Source organism: Suricata suricatta, chromosome 8, assembly GCF_006229205.1.
Source record: "Suricata suricatta isolate VVHF042 chromosome 8, meerkat_22Aug2017_6uvM2_HiC, whole genome shotgun sequence".
Lineage (NCBI taxonomy): Eukaryota > Metazoa > Chordata > Mammalia > Carnivora > Herpestidae > Suricata > Suricata suricatta.
Window position 1 is genome coordinate 75,264,937 of NC_043707.1, and position 13,197 is coordinate 75,278,133.

At 37.2% G+C, this 13,197-nt stretch overlaps 1 long non-coding RNA gene across 1 annotated transcript in view; it reads right to left on the bottom strand.

Annotated features, from left to right (window-relative positions):
• The window catches only part of LOC115299176, a 60,810-nt gene extending 48,492 nt beyond the window's left edge, over positions 1–12,318 (bottom strand). Inside the window, exon 1 of the long non-coding RNA XR_003912024.1 lies at positions 12,236–12,318. This is a non-coding gene — a long non-coding RNA (uncharacterized LOC115299176). The remainder of the gene's footprint in view (positions 1–12,235) is intronic.
• Positions 12,319–13,197: the final 879 nt, after the last annotated feature.

A 13,197-nucleotide genomic window follows, 5' to 3' on the forward strand; every position in this document is an offset into this window, starting at 1 on the left:
TTTAGTCCCTACTTGGAAGGTGGGGCCAGTTTTCAGGCCCAACCCCAATCCATAATCAACTGGACTGCTTACAAAAATATAACCATTCCCATGCCCCATCCCGAAATAATTAAGTCAAGGCCTCTGTTAGTATTGACAATACTAACAAAAGCAGATCCACTTGAAAGTAGCTATCACAACTTGAAAAGAAGTGGGATGAACAGAAAACAGGAAGAGAAGAATTAGAAACAAAATACAAGCCACTTTCAAGGAGGTTTGGTCTGAAGGGAATAAATGAAATAATCATTAGAAGTAGATGCACAGAAAAAAGAAGGTTTTCTTTGGTTAGTGTTTGGTTTCATTTGTCTTTTAAGATGGGAAATAGTATTACACACCCATATGTTAGTGGGTATGAGCCAACAGAAAAGAAGCTTATTTCATCAGAGAAAGAAGGGGCAGGCCTTGAATAAGCAAGAGGGGAATGCTGTGCAGAACACAAGGGGAGGAGGTGAATTTACATGGGAGCCGTACAGTACATCCCACGGAGTGGGAAAAGGCAGCCTGTGTGGGCACAAATACAGGAAGAGGCAGCAATCTGGCAGAGGAAGCTCCTAGATATTTCCTCCTGTACCTTTCATTTTCTCAGTAAACAAAGATGTAAGGTCATCAAGTAAGAGTGAAAAATGTGGGTGCAACGTTGCAGATCTATAGGCAGAGCACATATAAAATAATCATGCAACTAGACGGATGATAGGCCTAGAGAAACATCACCTAATTGGTGTGTTGTTGCAGAAAATCAATGCCATTCAAAAATGGAATGCACACTTCTCACGTGCTTTGATCTTAGTGAGCTTTTACTGGGTCCTAATAACCAGCACTCCCTTTCATAAAAGTGTGAAACGACCTTCCTTCTAACTCATTCTAGTCCTGCCAGAGATGAATGAAGCTGGCTGCTCTCTAGTTTGCAAAATATTTCTTCCCTTTTTTCAAAACTCTGAGCGATATTTGCTTATCTCCAGTTTGCTGGTTCCTAGTCTCCAGAATTTCTTAACAATAAAATCACTGAAAATTGCTCAGCAATCTCATTTTTGAGCACTCTCAAGATCACGCAGCACAATTCCACTGAATCAGTACATGTGAACTCATTTAAAAAATACTAGTATACTCTCCTCTCCACCCGCTACATAATTCAGCAGGGTGAGAAATGCTGAACCTAATCTCACTAAGTTCCATGCTATTTTGTCAGCCTGCTCTGTTACACATGCAGCAAATTCTGCACACCAACTTTGCTCACTTCTGAACTCTCAAATTATCTAATAGTCTACACACACTTGTAAGTACTTCCAAAGAAGTACCATTTATGCTCAGAAGAAATAAAATCATGTTATTCTTTTGTCTAACCATAGTGTCACATCCTTAGTTAAGGCTTCTTCTTTTTTGGCTCTGAATTTACTTTATTAAATTCTCAAAACTTCACCTCATCCCTGGGGCGCCTGCGTGGTTCAGTCACAGCTTAGCATCTGACTCTTGGTTTCAGCTCAGGTCATGATCTCAAGGTCTGTGAGTTTGAGCCTGTGCTGACAGTGCAGAGCCTGCTTGGGATACTCTCTCCCTCCCTCTCTGCCCCTCCTCCTACTCGTTCTCTCAGTCTCTCTCAAAAATAAATAAACCTGAAAAAAATTTTTTTTAATTCCTCTCATTCCCTGTCACTTTCCCCTCTCTAATTTATCTGAATATTGCTTCCAGGCCAACTTTTACTCAGTATTATTTTGTTGATCTCCTGGTGATATGAAAAGCACATAGTATTTGCCCTGCAGACCTTGGTTTAAATCCTCCTCTGGGTTATGGATTAGTTGCTTCACCCCTTTGGAGTATAATTGTCCTTATCTGTAAAATGCCATAATAAGGTGATTACATGCAATATTAAAAATAGGCTGTCTTTCCAGTGCTTAGAACATACTAAGTGTTCAATAAATACACGTTCTGTTCCTTTCCTTCTCTCTCCTGTTCACAAATGGCCCTACATTTCCAATAAGGCTAAGTCCAAAGTAATGTTTTTTCCTAGTAAATCAAACAATGGTTCCTATCGTTTTCCTTCTTGACTATTTTTCACATTCTACTCAGAGTTCAGAGAGTACTTTACTCATTCATATCACACTCTTAATATATTTTTATTATTTTCTATGTTAATGTATTATTAGTTCCCAGATAGAGAAATATAGATACAAAGATACAGAAATTGATAGAGGTAGATAGGTATAGCTGTATGTCTGTTTAGCTACAGATAGGAATATGGCTTTATATCTATGAGTTTTGCACATGTATGATTTTTATATATAGTTTTACACATATACACAACTTTATTTCAGGTACAACAGATCAGTATAGAATGCAAGGAAGCAAAGTCTGTTAAGCCAGATAGATAGGACCTTAAGCCCTTACTTGGGAGCTTATTCTATATAATTGTGAACAAACAAACAAATTCTTCAAGCCTCCATTTCTTTGTAAAATAACTTCTTCATTGCAGAGTTGTTGTATTTAAGAAGGAAAATATTTGTAAAATCCTGACACATAGTAGGTTCCCAGTGAGTTGTTGTCATTTGTATTATTATTTTCACAAGCCTTGTTTTTTTCTGCAGTGCCAGACATTTTTAATAGCAACAGTAAATAAATGCCTGCTGAGTTAGATATTGCTATGATTTTATCTTGTTAATAGTAATGAGTAAATTGGCAGAGTTGATGTTTTCAAATTTTAAAAGATGCCATCTTTTGAGTGAGTTTTATAACATCTGTGGTATGGATGCAAAATGATTATTCCAACGCATGAGATTTTTTTTTTAACTCACACATCAAATGAAATGGCTACATGATATTACATTGCTCAAGTAGTCCATTTGCAAGCACATTCAGTTTTGTACCACAGTGTTCCAACATATAAATGAGTAATAAAGGTAGGGATTCTTCTACAGATAAAGTTCAGCTTCTAAGACATAGTTCTTTATTTTATATTTTTTCTCCTTCTTTTTCTCTCTCTCAATCTTAATCTCTTGCTCCCTCTTCCCATATAATTCTCTGATTTTAAATATATTCACTATAGCTCTTTGAATGAACAATCAAACTTAACTTGAAAGACTTTACTATTGACTTTTCTGTATTTTCTCCATTTTTCTACATGTCATACAGAGCAGAGTCTAATGAAAATTGAACAATTTCTTGTTATTATATCTTCTATTTTTCCATTTTATCAATAATATTTTTGCTAAAACAAACAAACAGTAGAAACATATCCAGTTCATGTCACTGAAGGTGACTACAAAGGAATTTCAAGGCTAGAAAAACAAAACAGATATTATGGGCTTGACAGAGAAACTAGAAGAATCAAAAGTTGCAGTAGAGCTAAAGAATTGCCCCTAAATTGATTCCTGAAAGTAAATCAGTCTCCCAGCCTTTTTACATGTTGGCAAGTTAATGGAAAGAAATAGGCTTCTTTATTTATTTGAGTGATATTCAACCTAGTAACATTTTAGTGAGGGAGCAAAAGAAACTAAGGAAGAAAATTCCAGTGTGCCTTAAAGGAAGTCGTTAAATTTTGAAAAATGTAGTTTTTTCCCACTCTTCAAAGGAATGTTTATATTCTCACAATTGATGAAGAACTGTTTTCACATGTATCTCATCTGACTTGCATATCATAATATTTTGGATCAATAAATCTGCTTAACAAAGAGTTGTCAGAAGCTAGGAGTGCATAGTTGTCATTCCTGGTATTTTTCAATTCAAAAATTGCTGTGATTTTTTATTTAATGCAGCTAAAAAAGCAACTTCCTGTAACACACATACACACACACACACACACACACACACACACACACAATCCCAGACTTTGTACAATAGATACATGCCAGAATGCACAATTTTTGCCTCTCTGATGTTGGGAAAGATATTTAACCTCAGTAAGTCTTAATTTTTTCATCAATATAATGGGAATAATATCTATCAGGTACTTTTCGTGAAATACGTATTTTAAATCTTACAATAATCTACCTTGCAGATTATTGTAAGATTTAAAATACGTATTTCACGAAAAGTACCTGATAGATATTCCTAAGAGAATGGACCATTAGTGCAGCATCAAGACTCCCCAGCAGTATTACTTGTTGTGTGTGTGTGTGTATGTATGTACATGAGTATTTTCAAAATAAATATTTCTAAGAATTTCTGATATGTATTAAGAGCTATGAAAAAAGAATCCTTAAGAGGTGTGCCTTTTATTTAAAAGGTACCATTTGGGGGCACCTGGTTGGCTTAGCCGGTTACGCATCTGACTTTGGCTCAGGTCATGATCTCACAGTTTATGAGTTCAATGACCACATTGGGCTCTGTGCTGACAGCTCAGATCCTGGAGCTTGCTTCAGATTCTGTATCTCCCCCTCTGTCTGCCCCTCCCCTACTTGTTCATGTTCTCTCTCTCTCTCTCTCTCAAATATTAATAAAAATTTTTTAAAAAACTGTAAAAGACACCATTTGGCTGAGCCATGAAAATTTTGATGAAGCACTGACGTATGCAGGAAGAGGCAACTCCTAAAATAACAAGTACATGTCTGCTATGTCCAAGTGCTTCGCATGCAGTATGCCATCAACTCTAGACACCCAGCAAGGTATTGAAAGTTTTTTTTTTTTTAATTAAAAATCTGAAGCTTATACAGATTATGAAATCTAGCTAGTGATTAGCATATCTGAGCCCAAAGGACTAAGCTCGTGGACACTATTTTGTCAACATCTACCTGGGGTAGGTATAATTAATGCCAAGGAAATACATCAGGTGGGTACGGCAAAAGAAAAAGGACAATGCTTCTTGTATTAACCTCTAAAGAGAACACTGTAATTTATACCTGTTTCCAGATTTTTTCTATTTATCCAAAAGTAATCATGAGTTCATTCCAGCACACATCTCTTCAACAAAAGTTTTCTGCCAAGAACCATGCACTCAGTCTTATAGGACCTCATAACCAATGATATCAAATACCAAAATAAATATTTAATGATGACAATTGGGCAAGAAGTATAAATTTCAAATCTAATCTTTAAGATGCAGCTATTCCTCAAAGTTTCAAATGCTCCACTACAGAGACATAAAATTCTATAAAGTAAGCTATCACAAAATGATATATACTACTAAAATATAGCTCAGTTCAAAGGCTACTCCAAACTCCACAGCCTATGAAACAAAGAAAGATACAATGGTTTAATACAATTAGCATAGCCATTATTAAAATAAATTTTTTTTATTTTTATTTTTTAAATTTTTTTTGTTTTTTATTTATTTTTGATAGAGAGAGACGTGCGAACAGGGGAGGGTCAGAGAGAGAGGGAGATACAGAATCGGAAGCAGGCTCCAGGCTCTGAGCTAGCCGTCAGTACAGAGCCCGACACGGGGCTCAAACCCATGAACTGTGAGATCATGACCTGAGCCAAAACCAGGCGCTTAACCGACTGAGCCACCCAGGTGCCCCAAATTTTATTTTTAGTAAATCACAAAGGTAACAAATTTAGCTCTACAGAATTAAAGGCAAAAAATGTTTGAAAGAAATAAGCTGTTGGCACTTTGTTGCATTAAAATGTATGCAGGGTCGGACCATCCCGTCTCAGTTGGTTAAGCATACAGCTCTTAGTTTTGGCTCAAGTCACAACCTCACGGTTCGTGATTCGAGCCCCACATCAGGCTCTGCGCTGGCAGTGCAGAACCTGCTTGGGATTCTCTCTCCTCCCTCCTCTCCTCTCTCCTCTCTCCCTCCCTCCCTCCCTCCCCCCCCTCCCTCTCTCTCTCCCTCTCTCTCTCTCTCTCTCTCTCTCTCTCTCTCTCTCTCTCTCGCCCCTCTTTCTCTCATAATAAATGAATAAATCTTTTTAAAAAAATGTACACGGGGTAAAGTGGTGTACTAGTAAGAGAACTGAACCTTTTTATTTTGAACAACTCTAAACTTACAAACCATGGACATTTAAGTGACATCCAGATAATATTTGATCCTGTCTAGTTGAGCATGCAAATCAGTAATTTGTGTATATAATGGATGATTAGGTGAGCACAATTGGAGTCTGTGTTAGCAATCCAAATTTACATGCTTCTATTTAAATGGTTTCTATTTCTGGTACAGACAATAATCTCCTTGTATATATTTCCTTTGAGGTTAATCTTGGTTTCTGTATTATTATATATGTCATATAAAACCGTCAGGCTGTTGTACTATGCATTTATTGTTTGTCAGCTTCTTTGGTTATATCTATGTGCCCTGCTTCAGATCTGGGAGCACTGTAAAATAAGGGAAGAGATAAGGTTTTCTGCCTTTTGAACATGCTGCTTTTTCAAGAGTACCTTAAACATCTTAAACATCTAGAACATTCAAACTTAAAAATTCAAAAACAAGTTGGGTAAAGTATATGTTTTATGATATATGATTGATGATACATACTTTCATGTTATAATTCTCACACAGCTAATCCATAAATTCACTCACATATCAATTTCCATTGGTAGGTGCCCCATAGGGATCATTCAACATCAGATTTATAGAAGAGGAAACTGAGGCTCCATAATGCTATGTGCTTTTCAAAAGTCATTGCTCTCCCACAACTTTCTGACATATCCCACAGGAAAGAAAAAGATAATATATCCTGTTTATTCATACAAAAGACTAATCAAGGATTTTAGCTCAGCTCTTCACAAGCTTCAACCTGACTTCTCTCCTCTTGGCTGAACATTTCTATATGGATGCTTCTCCTGCACTCAACAAAATGTTTCTCTTTCTCCCTAAACCTATTCCCCTTCCAGACTTCCCCATACCATTCCTGAGTCAATCACTCAGAAGTGCTTTTTTCACTTTGATACCCTCAACTGATCATCAATAAGCCTCTTCCATTCTTCATTCCATTTGTCCCTCTTTTTGTATCATTACTTCCCACTCATATCTGGACTTTTGGACATCACATCATATTTACTGCAAAAGTAGCCCACTAGTCGTGTTGCCTCACATCCTCTCCCTCTGCAATCCACCAAACACCATACCATCTGATCCACTCAAAACCCTGCCTTCGTTACGTATTTGCTTTATATATATATATAAAATTAATCATAACAAATAACAAGCATCAAGGGTCTAATATGGTACCAGGTCCTGTGCTAGGTAACTGTGCTAAGTTACTTCATATGAGTTTTACAATAATCGGGGGGGGGGGGTTCTGGTTAACCCAATTTTATAGATGGAGAAATTTAAGTTTTGAGACATTGATTAATGTGCACAACATCATATCATATGTGTATCTAGCACTGGCACTCAAGAAATGCAATTCTAGAGCTCAAACTAGTAATTGGTACCCTAAACATATGCAGGGATGTTTCCAGTGAATCTCAGATGGCAGAAGAGAAAGCTATTTGGAAGTGGCAGGGTACAAGGAGAGGGAAACATGAAAGGCATCATCAATTCTCCAAAGTTTATATTTCCAAAGAAGTAACTCAGAGAGTCATGAGTTTTGTCTTTTCCCTCTGTATTTCCTTTCATTTAAATCGTCAATGTTTCCAGTATCTGGAGGCCTAGAGGTAGGGTAATGGATTTCCCAAAGGAGGGCAGTTTGGATTGTGAAAGATTTTACAAATGTTATAACTAATAAATGGAACCACCATGGCACCAAAGTTAAAACCAATCAGTTTGTTTTCTCTTCTTCCTCTTTTTTTCTTTATCCAAATCTTTATTTAAATCCCAGTTCGTTAACATACAGTGTAATATTAGTTTCAGGTATAGAATGTAGCGATTCATAGTTTGTTTTCTCTTCTTCTGTGAGGATATATTTAAGCAGAATAATATAGACATTTAATGGCTTTTCTTTTTGAATTTTTTTGTATACTACTTTTGGCAACCACACAAGGAAGGGACACAATTACCTTTAATTACAGACAGAAGGATAGGTGTAAAAATTGTATTTCAAAATTCTATTTGGAGATATAATTTGTGTCAAAACCAAAGCCCATGATAAAGACCAAAAGGCTTTGGGCAATCCAAAGGAAAAGTAAAAATAGTAACGTAAAGATATTTTCGTTTTACACTATATATATGTGACACCAGTCAAGTTTGAACCCTTCTCACGTAGAGTGTGTGAGACACCAAAATCCTGAAAGTGTCCCTCCATCTTCTCCACAGTTTATTCACCAAGACACTGGGAAGCTGGTTATTACTGGAGTCCTGGAACGCCCCACACAGATTCTGTCTCTACTTGTTAGGCTGTCTTGATTGTAAGCATCAGAAACCCATTCTAGTTAATCTAGGAAGAGAACTGTTTGGAGCAATCTTGGGGAGCTCAAAAGGGCAGAAGAGACTTTGAGGCCAGGTTGGAGTCAGCCTCACATCCAGTGAGCAGCAACCAGCCAGCTTGGGCATGGAGGCTGAAGGACAGCTTGACAGTCTCCTTAGGATACGACCCAGGAGTGAACCCCAACTGTCTTTTGGATTTTTGTAACACTCAGCTCTAGATTCAGAGTACCTCCCCCCCTGCCCAACAAGCAAACAAACAAAACAAAAAAACAAAAACAAAACAAAATATATATATAATGTAAGAAAATTCAGAGACCCTTAATCAGAGCCCCTGCAGACAAGAGAGAGGTCATTCTTCATAAAGAAATTAAGGCACCGTTCAGAAAGAGGACTAGTTGGGGGATAGCAAACAAGCACAAATCGTAAGCAGATACAACAGAAACTGTTCATAGAATTTAACAATTTATTAACTGTTTAAGAAGTTTATTCTTTTTGAAAGGAATTTAAGATTACTTTCTTTGTGAAAGAGAAATCCATGGTATCTATTCATAAGTTTTTCAAGTATGTATAAAATTGTCAGGAAGAGGCTGACCAGTTGTTTCCGATACCTCAGAGCTAAACAGAGTCCTGCTAAAATGAACCCTGATCTAATTTAAACTAAAATGTAAGGAAGATCAGTAACTTATCAGGAAAAATTCCATTGTGATAAAGGGGATAAATGTAAGAGATCATGGGTAAACCTAATCTTTTATGCACCACATTTTTTGTTTTGAATATGCAGAATCCAAGATCTTAAAGGTACATTGGAGATTACTTCAGATACTCTCTTCATTGTATTAGGAAACAGAGATCCAGAGAATTGATGTGATTTGCCCAAGGTCACAACTGCTCACTATCACAGCCAAATCTACTGCTTAGATTTTCTAATTCATAAGAACATCCACTATTCTCTACTCTTTTCTTGAACCTCATGTGGCCTGGTTGATTTAGACACTCTATAGTTAATTTCTTGAATTTACCTTTGATTCTATAATTTTATGACGGGATAACTTTATTTCCCCAACATGTAATTTTTAAACTGCAGTATTTCACCATACCAAGTTGCCATTAATTATAAGATGTACCACTAGGAAATCAAACAAAATGTTGGCAATCAAACTAGGACACAATGTTTTCTTACTACTTATGGGTTTTATTGCATACTTTGTGAAGGAGTTCTTTCAGACTTATTTACATATGGATTTTTATCATGCATCATTCTTGTTCATAGGTTAAAATAAAAGTATAAGCAAAATATATTTTAACAGTAGCTTAAAAACTTCTGTACATGTGTAATCAAACTTTCCTGAGCTACAGTTCATCACAGAGCCAGAGACATCATGTTACATGATATCAACCTATATGCTATCAAGACCACTGGTGATGTAGCATTTCTTAAAATTGTCCCCCAGCCTCTTCTTTCAAGCTGCTAACTCCCATTCTGAGCTCATATTCCCTCCTCTAATAGTCATGATGGTTTTTGACTGAAATGTCAAGAGGTTGGCAGCATCCAGCCATGCCACAGAGAATAACAATTAAGCTAGCACATGCATACCCAATAACACCTTCCTTACAACTGCCACTTCATCAACAGCAATTGGAAAACTCCATTAAGCGTAACACACATCCTAATTTAAACTATGTTAAAATGCAAAAAAAAAAAAAAGTGAATTGGAACCAAATATATTAATTTTTTTCTATTTTACTCCTTAAAATGAATATGAGGAAATAGCTTCCATCCATTTCATTATGAAATTTACTAAGCCTTATGTACAACTACATATCTGCAAAGTATGTATTATTGTGCAAGAAGAGTAAGCATCTTCTGGCTTTTTTAGCTGATACTCCTGAGGAGAGTGGACAGGTACCGCTACTATGCTTACTCCCCAGACTGTGTCACAAAGGATATTGTTACACAAATACCAGCTTCTATTTAATTGGGCCAAATAATCGATTTTCAATTGTCTGCAAAACTTAAATTTTTTCAAAAATTAAATAACTCTAAACTTCCTTTTTTGGCTCAAAATCTTCTTTTATGGGGTCATAGTAAGCAATTAGCATTTTCTGGGAGAGTAAACTTAGATTATTTGACATATGCACACACACAGCCACAGTGACGAGAACAATTCTGCCGGCTTCCTAAGAAGACCGTAGCTCTGTTGTTCAGAGTGTGGTCTATGGAGCAGCAGCAGCAGCATCACCTGGGAGCTTGTTAGAAATGCAGACCCCAACTCACCCCAAACCTACGGAACCAGAATCTTCATTTTACCAAGAGCCCTAGGGAGACACGTGCTCATTAAAGTTGGAGAGCCACTGGCCTAAAAAATGGGCTGTTCAGTTAAAGCTGAATACACGTTTCCCAGAAACCTGGGTTACTATAACCAATTTATTGCCACAGCTGACATAAGTAGCTATTAGGCTCCAAGGCATTTCCAGCCTGACTGCCAGTTCCTAGCAGAGTTTCGATCTTTAGAAGTGAACAAGGAAAGAAAAGCAAGAAAGGGTTGGAGAAGAGCACAAATCTTTACCAAGGTGACGGAATCTTTAAGTTACAGAATGGTAGCTGCAGCGAGGCTGAGAGCCAGAGGGAAAATGCTCCCAGCTCAATCATCCATTCTATTCCGCCAATATTATTGAGCACTTTCTACATACCTCACGTTCATTCTTTTACCTATCTAAAATTTGCTCATCCTCCCACACTTTCTCTTGCTCTCCTCATGAAGTCTGCTGTGACAAAGATTCTGTAACAGGAGTTCAGGGATCACCTTTAGGAAGTCTAGAAGTCTAGGATGGTATGTTAAATTGGTGCATGAGCATATGTTGATTTTCATAGTGAAAAATTCCATGCTTTTATCACAATTTCAAAAGGGATCCAATCAGTCAGTCAATAGTTAAGAACCACCAGCACTCAGTAATTCTTGTCCACCATCTGTTTTAAAGTCATTGATAAACTTTCAGTTGCAAAAGTCATCTTATTCCACTTGGGAATGGGGCTCATTATGAGGTGACTAACAGTTTTGTACCCACATACCTTTTTCCAGAGAATAACAAAAACTTGGAGATGGGAAAAGATCATCTCCCTGAATTACAAGAGAGCCTCAGTGAATTATGTGATCATGCTGGCGTCTCTTCCCATTGCGCCATCCTCCTTTCCTTCATTCTCCACATTTACCATCTTCTATTCTTAAAAAAACTGTTGCTATTCCTCCCTCAGCGTTAGCTCCCCTGTGGTATTCCCAAAGTATGTCATAGATGTTAAAAGCTGTATTGTTCTACAGTTTGTCCTTCCCACTTTATCTCTATTTCAAAATCTCATTCAAGGAAGAGCAAAGAAAAGGTCAGGATTGGCCTTGGCTGGCTATTATAACACGCACCATCTCCTCACCCCTAGCGTAGGGGCCCACAAAAGGAGTGGTATCCTTTAATGCTTTTGAAATGAAGAGAAATCAAAGCAACCACTTCCAATCCTTCCTTATAACCAGAGCCCATTGATCAGTGTAGGAAAAGGGACAGCACATTAAGGGGGAATGGCATTTAGAAAGTATGATTTGATCCATACAGCTGAGTGATCACGACAAGTTCTAATCTCATCTGAGCTGGACAATAAATCTATACTACTGTCAGCTCTGAAATATCTCATTCATGAACTAGAGGTAAGAAATCACCTCTAGTTGCCATTAATTATCAAACATATTTGAGTTAAGTAACTACTTCACCCAGGCAGTGATCCATGTATAAAGTTGTACAATTGAGAGACAATGTAGCCACAGAAATTCAGTATCATCAGATATCTAACATCAAGGCCTTAAATCTAATTCTTCTACTAAATGGCTGAGAAGTTTGGTCTCAAACACTGCCTGTCTAGGACTCAGTTTAACTTAAAAAAAAAAAAAAAAAAGAGAGGTAGAGTTACATACCTATTAGAGTGGCCAAAATCTAGAATGCCGATGACAGCAAATGCTGGTGAGGATGTGGAACAGCAGGGACTCTCATTATTTGCTAGTGGGAACGCAAAACGGTACAGTCACTCTGTAAGACAGTTTGGTGGTTTCTCAAAAAACTAACCATCCTCTTATAATCCAGCAATCATTCTGCTTGGTATTTGCTCTGCTTGGGAGTTTAAAACTTATGTACACACACACACACACACACCTGCACATGTATGTATATAGCAGCTTTATTCATAATTGCCAAAGCCTGGAAGCAACAAGATGTCCTTCAGTGGGGCGATGAATAAATAAACTATGGTTCATCCAGATAATAGACTATTATCAGCACTTAAAAAGACACAAGCTCCCAAGCCATGAAAAGACATAGAGGAAACTTAAATGCATTTTACCATGTAAAAGAAGCCATACTGATTCTAATAACATGATGTTTTAAAAAGACAAAACTGAAGACGACAAGAAGGTCAGTGGTTCCTAGAGATGAGTGGGAGGGTAGCAGAGTACAGAGGTGTTTTAGGAAGTGAAAATACCCTGTATGATGTTATAACAAGACATATATGTCATTATACATTAGCCCAAACCCATAGTATGTATAAGAGTGAACCCTAAGGTAAATTATGGACTCTGGATGATTATGATCGTCAATGCACGTTCATCCTTGGTAAAAAATTCTAGTGAGGGTGTTGATAATGGGGGTGGTCATGAATGTGTGGGGGCAGGAGGTATGTGGGACATTACTATACCTTTCTCTCAATTTTATTGTAAACCTAAAACCACTCTAAAAAAATCTTTTGTTTTTTAAAGAAAGAATTGGGTAAGCTTCTCTCAAAGGAAGTAGTCAGCAGTAGAGGTTGAAATCTTGAACTCTGGAATCAGAGAGGCTTGAGTTCAAATTCAAACTCTGACACTCACTACTTCCTGACCTTGATCAA